Below are 13,353 nucleotides of genomic sequence, written 5' to 3'. Positions count from 1 at the left end.
CTCAGGGCTGCCACTAGTCTCCTAAAGGGGCGTGGCGATGCGAATGGAGGAGGTGAATCTTAAGTGGGCCGTCTCAGTTAATCAGCTGTCTCAGGTATAAATACACAGAGAACCAAGAACAAGAATAAGACACAGCTGGGGTAGATGGGTACTGGCAATGGGAGGGAAACACAGTAATGGAGAGTATGGTACGTAGTGTGAGCAAACAAGACTAATAGAAGACACGTGTGCAAGGAAGACTCTGGGAAGGACTAACGAGACAGATACAAAGCAAGACATGACACATGAGGAGATTGACTTTCAAAGTAAAATTCAGTTTATTTATTTTTGACATCATATTTGAACTGCTCATTGACTTATGCAACCTGTGGTCCTATTTTGACTGACCCTGACTTGACCCTATTATGTACCAAATTGTTCTCCAACTGTTTTCATCAATCTGAAATTAATTAATTAACTAACTTTACACCCCTGCAATCTTAAAACAGACAAAACTTGTGTGTTATTATGTTTAACATAGCTGGAGACGAGTTCACAGAATGTTTAGTGGACAAATCTGCTACATATGCAAAATGCATATGCAAATCAAGGACAGAGGAACATTTACTCAATTATATCAGATTTCTTCAGGGAGTAGCCTTGAGGATAGGATAAACAACATGGACAGATATTATCATCTGAATGAATAAGAGCTGAATATATTTTAAAAACCTAAGAGATTTGGGATTTGGGACTTAAGAGAAAGCATTCAGGGCTGGAGCCGTAGAAGGCACTGCATTGAAGAAGGAAATAACGAGAATAACAGGTGAACTACCTTCAAAAGTAACATATTTTCTCTTTAAATAATTGCTGTGTAGTGGATCTGGTTTATACTAGTGTGAGGAGTGGTTTATATGGATTTCGAAAAGTAACATAATTATTTGGAAAAATTAAGTTTTAAATATTTCTAGAAATTGTAAAGTAGGGCTGCCCCTTGAAAGTCAGAGGCTTGTATCATCAATCGAAGACCCTCAGATGACTGAGATTGCTTCAAGTTGAGCAGTTGTTTTCTTCTGTACAGTGTACTGTACTTCTGGGAATGTTTTGGTCCCCAGATTTTGCTGTGGAGTGAGTGCTCTGGAAATTGGTATAGCTGTAGGTGGGGGAATGAGCGAATAGCTGTTTTACATTTACTTCAGTCGCAGTCTCTTAAAGGTCCGTAAAATCACGAGGAATGATTTGTGAACTCATCCTTTAACTGTTTTGATAATGAGCTTTGAGTGTTGTAAAGAGTACAAGAGATATGACAGGAAAAAAGTATGCTTTTAATTTCCTTTTTGTGGTTAAAAAAAAGGAACATCTGAAAATCTGTAAAAAAAAAAAAAAAAGATGAGTGCGTAAAGAATTACCTGATCTGCCTCAGCCTATAACCTCTGGTCAGGTCAAGCCACAGGTTTTCATCTACATCACATGCGGTATTGGCTCTGTCCGGGTAGCACATGTGCAGCCAGGAGAAGGATTTCCTGCTCATATGTCACATACCTTCGCCTGCTCAGAAAGCCCTTATGTCCTTGAACAATAACAAAGTGAAAGAAACAGATTTGTCATTTTAGGCATGTTTATAGCTTTGTGGTGTAAGACAGCAGCGTGAAAAACAAGAAGTGAAAAAACATGGCTGCTCCTCTGCTCCTGTTGAAACACACTATCCTGAGGAGCATTAGGGCAAATCATCACATGTGAGGTGGCAGGGTCGCGGAGGAGCCCACAGCGGCTCACAGTGTGCCGTTTCTTCCATGCCAGCACCGCTTTGTTAACAGTGTCACATGAGAACAGATATCAGGAGCATTTGTCAGGATAATTTATCTTAATTGTTTACAGCTTTTCTCGGGCGCCTGCAGAGGCTGCATGAAGGAATTGTGTCCCAGTCTGCACTTGGAATGTTTGTATCTGTTTTATTCTCATGGAAACACGCTCCCTCGTAACTGACTTGCAAATTTATTTGCTTGTGGAGTTGTGGAGTCAAAAAATTGTGAACTCTCTTGTGAACCTCTTGTGAAAGCAAAAGGTGTGGGTCATGTGCAGGTCCTGCGGGCTCTTTACAATGTTCTTTTTGTGCATATTCATTGGCTGCAATTACAGTCCCTTAAAAGCTCAACAGCTCCGCCTCTCTTCTCCAAGAACTGCGCATTTAAGCTTAAAGCCAAACACCAACTAATCCATTAATCTATAATATTTTCATGGTTTATTGGATACTTCTGAATTTTATTATAGGAGTAAGAAATTGTGTGCCGCTTTCCAATGAGATAATTGCATCCTGGTCATATTAAGCCCCTTTTTAAAGAAAATACCTACACACTTTTAAAACTGCTACCTCTTCAAAAAGAGAAGAAGAATGAAGAGGATTTTTTTTATTTAGTTACTGGCATCTTTTAATGAAGTAATTTATTTATACACGGCAGCTGGATACTTAGACGCTGGCATTTTTACAGCAGCCAATGCAGCCTTAACAAATGTGACATTTAAGAGCACTCTCTCAGTGTTTCTAATTACATCTTTAACATACATTTACAAGTGTGTGTGTGTGTGTGTGTGTGTGTGTGTTGACTGTTTAATGAGTCAATCTATTAAAAAGGATACTGAAGATGGTCTCTTTCTCTTCTGCCCCCCCCCCCAATCCCAGAGTCCATTATGGATGGAGACAGTCAGAGAGGCTGCTGGGGTGAGTCCTGTGTTACTTTTAGGTGCAGCTGTTGAATTAATTGTGGAGAAATACTCTAACATACACAGACTGTAAAACAGCTTTCTGACTTTTACTGTTTTTTCAGGGCTGCTTTTACAGACTTCAGACTGTTTATTGATTTTAGATCAGATGAGTGTGGAAATTAATGTGGCTGTGAGCGCGAAAGCATCACAGTAGGTCCAGAAACAGGATAGACTGTTTAAGGAACAGTGTAAATACTGTAGATAGACAAATTATTTTAGTGTGTTCAAAGAACTTTATCGCAGGTGTTTACAGTGTACTCAGTGGTGGGAGAATTTTACTGAGTATAAGTAGTAATACTACAGTGTATACTGTAGTGTACTCTGTTAAAATAAAACTCCAAAAGTATTATGTTCAAGTGATCGTTTTTCAGTTAAGTTTGGTTTGAATTAGTTATTTAATTCCACAAAAAGGGGGTTATCCACCTCGAAGGAGCTGTGTGTGCCAATCTTCAATGCCATCTTCAATGACTCTGTTCGCGATTGGTTGGACGGGTTTTTTGGCCAGAACTTCACGACCGAAGAGCTCAGTGCTGTGCAGACTCTGGTTTCGAATGATGCTACTAGCTCAAGATGGCAGTGGCCCTATCTCTGATATTTTGGCTTCACTTCAGTATAGCGGGGGTAATTGAGGATGTGTCATCCATCTTTATGCACAGTCTATGGTCTAATCTGTGTAATGGCAGCAACATAAAGTTTTCTTATTGGCAGGGAGTCGGGATTGTCCCGAGAGCTGGGGATTACACTTGCTGAAAACGACTTGCTACAGCTACTGACTGAAGGTCTGTGCCTTGCAAAGCCATTTGAGATGATACACTGTGATTCAGTGATTTAGCTGGTGAACATTAGCTATATGAACTTGAATTTGCTGCAGCTGTGAGTCTTTGGCTGCAGTTAGCAGATGGATAAACTATTCGCAACGTTTTGTCTTTCTCTTTTAAATATTTCCCCAGCAATGACATATTTTTTATTTAGTTTATTGCAGGACTCTATTTTCAACTTTTTTTGATGAGTCAGTCTTCCTTTTTTTGGGTTGCTGTGCAGTGTAGGGAGTTGTTGCAAATGTTGGAATAGCAACTTTCCCAGCAGGATTCTCCACAACTGAATCAGGTTTTCACCATCTGAAGGGACATGCACCCACATCTGCATTAGTAGAACAGCCAATAGGAATGCCCTCTTTCTGAAACGAGCTGTGATTGGTCAAATTCTCCTGTCACAGGCTAGATTTTTTAAAGTCTGAAAACGGAGCCAAGAGAAGGAGCAGATGTCTAGTGTTCTTTTTCCACTTAAATAACAAGGAAGCCAAAATAAAACTACCTATCCCAGCTTTAAACTACTAAAAGTAAAACTACTCATTATGCAGAATGGCCCATTCCACAATGATGTACAACATTTAATTGGATTCTAATTATTAATCTGTAAATCAGTTTAATGATGCAGCTGGTAAAAGTGGAGCTAATTGTGGTATGAATTTCCCCCCAGAGGATCAGTAAAGTCTTATCTTAACCTGTAATAATACATCATATTTTATTGCATTATTAATCTTAAGTAACGAAAGTTATCAAATAAATGTATTTAAGTAAAAAGTACAATGTTTCTATCTAATTAAAGTAGAGTCTAAGTCTATAGCAGAAAATGGAAAAACTTAAGGAAAGTATAAGTACCTCAAAATTGTCCTTTCATGCAGTACTTGAGTAAATAGTTTTAAATAGTTTTACATCCCACCACTGTTGATACTTGATGCTTTTAATTGTAAATATGAGCAGAGATCCTCAACATCAACACCAAATTATAACAGCAGCAGTCTACTTTAGATCTGAAACAATTAGTCCATTAGTGAGGGAATATTACTCTGCAACAATTTAGATAATCGCTTCATGATTTAACCAAAGAGGCCCCCTGAAGATGTCACCTTTGGTTTTAGGAAACTGTCATTTTTCCTTGTGTTTTATAGACTAAACTAGTGACTGAAAATTCATATTGAAAATAATCTCCAGTACAACAATCACAGCAGAGTGAAGTGAGAAGCATGAGCCCACTGGCAGTGTCTGGATGACTGTTACATATTCTGAGAATTTTTGGCAGCATATAACAAGCTGCATAAACTGTCAGCTGTTTTCAAGTGTTACATCAGTTTATATGGAGGTCATCTTCAAAAAGGCATAAAGAACAGATAAGTGCTTCAGGCTCAGAGTACAGCGAATAGAGATAAGTATGATATGGTACATTCTGTATAAACTCTGTCTTTCTTAAAAGAGGGACATCAGGAAATGAGGACATGTTTTGAGATGTGCTGTTGATCCTCGCTAAGGCGAGACAATTTTATTTGTATAGCATGTTTCGTACACCAGGATGATTCAATGTGCTTGACAGGGTAATAAAATGCAGCAGAGATAAGAGATTTACAATTTTAAGAAAAGTGTAAAGTAGAGAAAGTGATACAACAGAAGCACATTTTTAGAAGTGAGCTTGTGCAGTCAAGAGAAACTAAAAATAAAATCACTGAATTCATAATAGACTACAGTAAATACCCCCATATTTAGCTGCACACGTAAATTAAATGAGAAACAATTAATGGGTAGGGTATGCAATTTGAAAGAGAAACATGTTTAGCTTTCACTTTAAAGTGGTCAGAGTTTAGTTTAATATCATCTTGTTCCAGGTCTGTTGAATGACGACAAAATGCTGCTTCACCGTGATTTGTTCTAACTCTAGGGGCAACCAGTAGACCAGCCCCAGATGTCTTTAGGGACTGTACTTTTTTCCTTTCTTTTTTTTTTTTTTTTTTTTTAAATCTTGGCCGTCTCCGAAGCTACAAATATTTTTTTCTTTCCCTCCTTCCACCATAACTAATCACGGTTATTTTTTTTTTTACTCACAACAAATGTAGCTAGTATGAGAGCCAATGCAATGAGCAAACAACACGGAAGTAAGAGTTATCAAAAAATAAACAGCTTATTTCATAAGCAAAATGCAAGTCCTCCTAAAAAATGATGCGTCGAAAAGAGTGTCAAAAATTTTAAACATTTACGCTTCTGGCCATGAAAAGTGGTTTAATTTTAGTTGGTCTTAAAAGAAAAAAAATCCCTTTCAAACATGCCAGAGGAATTTGGGGTTCAGAGGGTATTTGAAATAAATACAAATTACAACCATTTAGAACTGTATGCCCCTCCCCTAAGATAAAATAAAAAACAGTCCCTCCCGAATGTTTAAAAAGTTATTTGACATGCCTCCCCTGTTTTGCACCACCACTCGCCCCACATAAATAACAAACAGTCCCTTAGGGTTCCTACAGGTTTATATGACACAAGCATATCAGAGAGATATTTGGGCCCAGCCTTTGTGTGACTTGTGTTAATATTTAAGGGTGGTCAATAACACAAACAGTTGTGGTTTATTTTTTACCACGGATGTTATCTTTATACTTTACCCTCTCCTTGAAGGGCAAGTTTTTCCCGTAAGCGTGAGAAAATTCAATGACCCTTGGACAAACCACTCAGAACTTAATTGGAACCCATTTCACAAACGATACTTCTTGTAATCAAGCTGAAAACAACACCGCTGTCTTGGTTTCTGAAAAGCAACAAATATTAAACGGAGTGTCATGCTGGTAGACTGCAGGACTGACACTGTGCAACACTGCTGGAGTTATAAACTCATGACAGGCTTGTGGTTGTGTCATTAAGCAGGCAGATTTCAATGAAGACAAAACAGAAAACACTGCATGACAGTGAACAGGGAGATTTCAGGATGACCTAACATAACCCCAGAGCCATGCAGGCTGTATACTGAAGCTAAAGTAGCTGCAGCGCGGCATGCTGGTGGTGCGGTTTAGCCGTCTGTCCTCCTCAACAGCTCAAAACGATGTAATCCATAATTATGTTTATCCCCTCTTTTGCAGAGGCTGTTAGACTTCCTGTCACTGCTGCTGACTGTAAGGAAAGGGCAGCAGTGACACTCTGTCGTACTACTACCTCTCCAAACTTGGGTAGAGGCTTTTTTTAGATTGGACCACAGTTTACAGAAGAGTACGTAGCAGGGGTGCCAGTGATACTGGCTCACTTCAACCACTGAGAGAATATGCACATTAGGAAATTCTTCAGAAAGGTCTGTCAGGGATCACACATAAAATAGACTCGACAACACAGTTAAAGGGACAGTTCACCCCAAAATCCAAAATAAATATCCTTCATAGTCTGTAGTGCTATTAAACATTGTAGATTGTTTCGGTGTGAGTTGCTGAGTGTTGGAGATATCTTCCATAGAGATGTCTGGCTTCTGTCCAGTATAATTGAACTAGATGTCACGTGGTTTGTGGAGCTCAAGGTCCCAAAAAATATATATTTGAAAACTCAACAGTAATGTCTGTTTCCAGAAATCATGACCTAGTGTTATTTGTGAAGAGGTGGGTGTGCCCATTTTCATACTTGTTTTCTGTGTTCTTTTTTTTTTATTGTGTTTTTGTGTGTGTGTGTGTGTGTGTGCGTGCGCCTCTCCTGGTGTCACCCTCCCTCTCTCGTCACCATGCAGAGTGATTGAGCACACCTATGCTCAATCTGCTGATTATGAGAATGCAGTATATAAGGGCTGAAGAAGCCCCGTGTCTGGGTCCTGATTTCTGGAGAGTGACATTGCTGCTGACTTTTTCAAATGCAGTTTTTTGAAACTTTGAGCACCACAAGCTGAGCGCCATTTAGTTCCATTATACTGGAGAGAAGACAGTCATCTCTGCTGCCGACTGATAAAAAACACTAAAGGCAGGAGGAAAATATGATTTGAGGTTGAACTGTCCTTTTAAGCATGCTAGTTTTGTTCTGCTCTTACGAATACTCCCAGCTGTGGTGAAACAACATCACAGCAGCAGGGAATACACAGAAGCATGATAAACAACACGCGGACAGCATAGCAAATAATCCCCCTTTGTATAATAAACACAAAATAAAGACTCTCCATTGAGGATGTATAAACAAATCCAGGGGACAGTCCGGGTGGGAGAAGCAGCAGTGAAATACAAGTCAGCATTATTGAGTTTACAATGTGAGTATGAAGGCCTTTAAGAAAATGTGACGGGGCAATACGCCTGCTGCATCGTAAGACTCAAAGTGTCCTGTCAGAACAAATTTATGGGTTAGACATTTCGGGAAAATCAACAACTATTTGATCCTGTGAAATTCTTATACAACTGTCTCTTTAGTTTTGGCTACTATATTGTTTTATTTCCCTTATTTGCTCTGCCATATAGTGAAGGTTCAGTTTTAGGCTCCTCTTCCAACATTACAAAAGTTCAGTGCGTTAGCTCCATCCTGCACGCACCACAGCCATCACAGTAACATGACAGCTTTGTTTACAAGCTCCCCTCCTGTGGGATAAAGCACTGGAGGCTCTATTTTGAGCCTGTGGCTGACTTTATACAAAATGAAACAAAATCTGACATTTTAACTCTGTCACCTATCTGGTCTTTTGTCAGCTAAACATGGATTACAACACACAACACAACTCAGTCAGTTGTAGTCTGAAAACTTGCCCCGAGGCCAGAATAAAATGATGTTTGTATGTGCAAACCGCAGATAAACTATGTCTTATTTATAACATAGTTCAGATTGCATGTGTATGAGCTGGATTTTCTGGCGGTTCTCATGCACTGTTCTTATGCATAGTACAAAAAGTAGTGCACTACAATTTGTATATAAGACACACTGACATGAGCCAATAATTTGTGTATAACCCGCGTACCCATGTACAACCTACCCTCGAGAAGGCTGCAGTCACAACAACCAATGACCAATGATCTGAGAGGATTTAAGAAAACAATAGTATAAGTCCGCAAGTCCACATTAGGATGCAGGTTAGGGTGGTGGATAAGTCAAACAAACACAGGACGTTCCCCCTGGAGACCAGTGTTTGTGTCCTGTGACAACTTATTATTTTAAGGTAAACCATCACCATGTTTCTTTTCCTACAACTAACCTACGTAACTTTACGTTAAGTACGTAACATGACCATGCCATTCATGGGGCGCTTATTCATTACATCATACAAATATGTGCTTAAGATATCATAAGAACTATTGTTTAAGGATCCGTTGTGTGACACCGAGGGGAGACAGTGGCCAAGCAGCAGATAGCAGCAGACCCCTCACAGCTGGCAACAGATGTATAACAGAGTATATTTCAGAGAGACGTTGGTATCCTCTGATGGACAGATGTTAAATTTTGGTTGTTATTTATTTTGTACTCACTAAACTTTTTGTTTAGACTTAATCATTTATTAATACATTTCAGCATTTGAAAACCTGTGACAGAACTTGTGTAACTCTAGTTTTATGCCAAAAAAAATCAGATTTAGTCTAACAAAATATTAGAATCATCCTAGAAAAACCCAACATGGTAATATTTGTGTATTATGTACCCCCTTTGTAGGCTACATTATAATCATTTATACAGGGCTCCTGCAGCTTAAGGGAAGTCAGATTTGAGACTTTTTTAAATGCCATTTGGAATGAAATTTAAGACCAATTTTACAATAACCAATATTGGAAGAATTTTAAATAATTTATACTAAAAGACTTGTTTTGCCAATTATTTTGATAATATACAATTTAACATTAAACACAAAGATTAATAAAATCCTACTTTTCATGTCCTCACATTTTAAAGGCTTCTGAAAGATTGATTTGACATTTTAATACCAGTTAAGGCTTTATTTTTAGATTAATTAATTAAATGTTTCTTAAGAATTTCAATTAAACCTTGACCTTGGACAAAGAACAAACAACCCTGTTCTAAAAAAAAAGTTCATACTGGCTTTTGTTTTGAGATATTCCTTGAACTGTTTCATCATCAACAAGAGTTGTTTTTTTTTTTTTAGTCTTGTTTTTTTGCAGCTGTGCGTTGCTCCCGGTTTATCATGTGCATTGCATTGTGGGTTGATCTAAATCTAGTGGATAGTCTTCATTCTCAAAATCTGCTGAGAATAAGTATGTTTGGAGTTTTGACTTTCTGGCACTAGGAGGCGCTCATGCTCCACAACTAAATAATCCTCCACTTACAGCATGAGGACCTCAATACTGAAGCATACAGCAGGTTGCATCATGATGTAAAATTCCCTGTGTCCTCATGCCTGATAAAATCCCCAAACCAAATTCAGTTTGTGTGTAACGACCCGGCTTCTCCCTGTGCTACCTCTGTGTCACCACCCGTCGCAGGATGAGGAGGAGAAGAGGGCTCGGAGGGGGAAGACAGTCACATGTGCTCATCATCATCGCAGCTACCTTTAAATTTGGCTGTGGAGTCATTTCTGTTACATGCATGCTGCGGCAGCCTGCAATCCTCCCAAGGGTTTGGTCCGGCTAATCCGCTCAAACATGAAATAAACCTTTCTCAAGGCGTTTGACTCACGCACACACACACACGCACACGCACACGCACACGTGGCACACGGCATCACCCCGACCTCATTATGAAAAGGTTTCACAGAGCCTTCGACCCAGAGATTGACTCCTCTGCTTTTTCTCACAGATGAGGCCCACGAGGTCATGCTCTGTGGGCCTCCAGGTGAAAGTAATGTCTGTTTGATGCACAGCAGACATTAGGAGGAAGAAATCTTAAAGGTGTACTATGCAGGAATTGTCAGTTATTGTTTGTACACACAATGTTCACGCTTGGCCCCTCCTCCCTGCATTGCCGGTATGTAGCCTACGCTGCACACTACTGTTGCAGGAACTTTACATAGAAAAGCCGATATTTCATCAAGCTAACTAAGCTAACCACCAAAAGCAAAAAACAAGGCAAATTCTGTGTCTCATCTCCATCCTCTCCTTTAGTGCTTGCCTGTGAATGTGATAGTCATACCCAGATTTCCCCCTAATTTTCGAACAAGCATTGTTTGTGTGGCATTTCTCCTTGCTATACTTAAGTTTTTTCTGCACTTCAATGTTTGCTGCTACAACCTAATCGCATAGGAGTAGATCTCCGTAGATTAATATCTGGAGCATGTGCATTTGTAGAGGACTTTTAATGTGATGAAATTAAAGACATTTTCACCATAAACTGATGCATAACACTCCAGCAAAATGCAGGAAATTTAGAGTTTGATGCTTAGAATTTCCTGGTGGACAACCCCAAACTCTTCCCAACGATAAAATGAAACCTGCTCCCTTGCCTGATCGCTCTCTTTTTTCAAAGTCCTCATCTTACCTGCGCGCTATTTATTGCTGGGTGCTACATGCCCATTAACGTCAACCACTGCAAAATAATTTTAAAAAATAATTAAATACAGAAGAGCAGAGCCTCTGCAGATAAATGCACAACCACATACTTAGTTAGACGTAAGTGATGATTGATTACTTTTGTGTGACTTTTTCCTGCCAGTTTCCTCGTACAAAGCCCATGTTATGTTCGACTGAGCCCATGTGTGAATAGAGCAGGTAATTGTCTGGAGAATTCACATCAAATGAATGGGTGTGTTGATGGAGTTTCTATTGCTCACACAATGTCAGAAGAAAACAAACATCTCAGGATAAAATAAAGTGTCATTTACTAGAAGCTGGCAATAAAAATGTCTAACTGGGGAGATGAAAAGATTGTTTAACTTCTGTTGATAAGAGCCAAAGCCAAAAATGACAAATTCTAGGAATAGAAAGACACTGTTGTTTGGTGACTAAATTACAAGCAATCTATGTGACCGCATTGTAAAATGAATCACCTTTGCTTAAACCAAGCATTTAGAGTTAATAATAAAATAAAAATAAAAGTAAAATAAATACATGAATATAGGTAACAGGGTACGTTTTATAGAGTTGTATTGCTACTTTTACCACAGTAAATACTCCTATCACTGAGGTTAAGCATCCTGAGCCATGTATTAAATATGAGTGCCATTAATACAACTTAAAACATATTATTATTTAGGGTTACTGGTTGTTGTACTGGTTGTATTCAGCCTCAGGGGAACACATAAGCTCCCTCTGCAGAAATCTGCTCAGCCTGTGTGATCATCGAGTGCCTGAGTAGAACCTGAAGTGGAGGATGCTGCTGCCTGACTCAAAATCATTTTTACAGGTTGTTCAGGGCGAGGAAACACTTTGTAAGAGTGTAGACCTTTAGCTGGAACGACTGCCAAACCAAGCTGGGACACACCGGAGTGCCAGACAGTTTTTTTTTCCCATACTCCCAATAAGAAGTGTAAGAAGCAAAGCAGTCGGACACCAATTACTCCACCTGTGGGGGGTGGGGGTAGGGGAGTGGAGGGGCTGCTAGATAGTGCAGCAGACACCGCTTCCCCGGCCATTTGTTGAGGATTATCACATATGATGAAGAGGTCAAAAGCCCTCAGGTGCTCTAGATGCTGAACATTAGTATGTGTTAATAATAGATGTAGAAAACGCTCTGGATGCCACGACTCTCAGCATCTGTATGCATGAGACTCAGAGATGCAGCATTACCGGAAAATGAATTATACGATGGAACTCATGAGCACAATTGCATTCATTGAGTAAACAGAGCGATCTAACACACCTGTAATGACCACAGGGTACTTCAATCTGACCCGCTGTGGTTTCTCCATTTAAAGGAGCAGTGTGTACGATTCACAGGAATTTTGTGACATCTGGCAGGGAGGATTGTAGATTGCAACCAGCTGAAACTTCTCCCATGTGCCAAGCATGAACACTCGGTGCAAATTCCTTTGGTGTTCATTGTTCAGGAGGTTTTTATTGGGAGCCACATTCTCCGCAGAGGTCTCTTCCTCTCCAAAACAAACAGACCAGATGATTTAAACTGGCGAAAACACTGAGTAAAGCTGTTTCACATTAAAATGTTTCTCTGACGCTTTTCGGCTCGTCACAGGCAGACCGCTAGTGTAATGGTTAATGTGTGCTCACCTTGTATCTCATAACTTAAGATCCAGATGGAGATTTTTACCACGAGCCGAATCATCCGCAGAGGTGTCCGTCTTTCCAAAACAAATGTACCAGATGATTTAAAGCAGTAAAAATACTGAATGAAGCAGTTTCACTGTAAAAATCAGCATTTTTCTGACACTGCTTGTCGCAGAGGGTCTACTAACTCTGGTGGCTGACGCAAAAACAAACAGCTCTATCTAGAGCAAGATTTTGCTTTATCTGTTCTGGGTAACTGTAGAAACAAGGCAGTGCAATGTGGGAGACTGCATGGACAAGGACCTGCTTCCTATGTAGACATAAACAGCTCATTTAACTGTAGTCTCATCTCCACAGTGGTGTGTCAGTGCTAGAGAAATGACTAGAATCACACATTATCTTCCTTCTATGAGAGATGAAAAAATGCTCTGACTTTTTTGTATTTCTTTAAACCAATCACACTCAACTTGTGGCACCAAGCGCAGAATGCAGCAACAGTGATTTTGCAAAATATTGTTGAGGAGGAACATGTTTGCAGTCATGAAGAAAATGCCACAAAAATCAGTAACAGATGTATGTCAGCTGTGTGAATGAACTCTTACTGATTAAAAAGACAAACATAATTTTATTTATTCTGTGCTCCGGTGTTGTAGACAGATTATACTTTGGCTCTGGAGGAGCTCACTGGACCCGTTAAAACCCCAATCAATTTATGAGCTGTACGTGGCATTATCACG

The sequence above is a fragment of the Plectropomus leopardus genome, chromosome 12, assembly GCF_008729295.1.
Source record: "Plectropomus leopardus isolate mb chromosome 12, YSFRI_Pleo_2.0, whole genome shotgun sequence".
NCBI classification, from domain to species: domain Eukaryota; kingdom Metazoa; phylum Chordata; class Actinopteri; order Perciformes; family Serranidae; genus Plectropomus; species Plectropomus leopardus.
Note: the sequence above shows the minus strand (reverse complement) of the source record.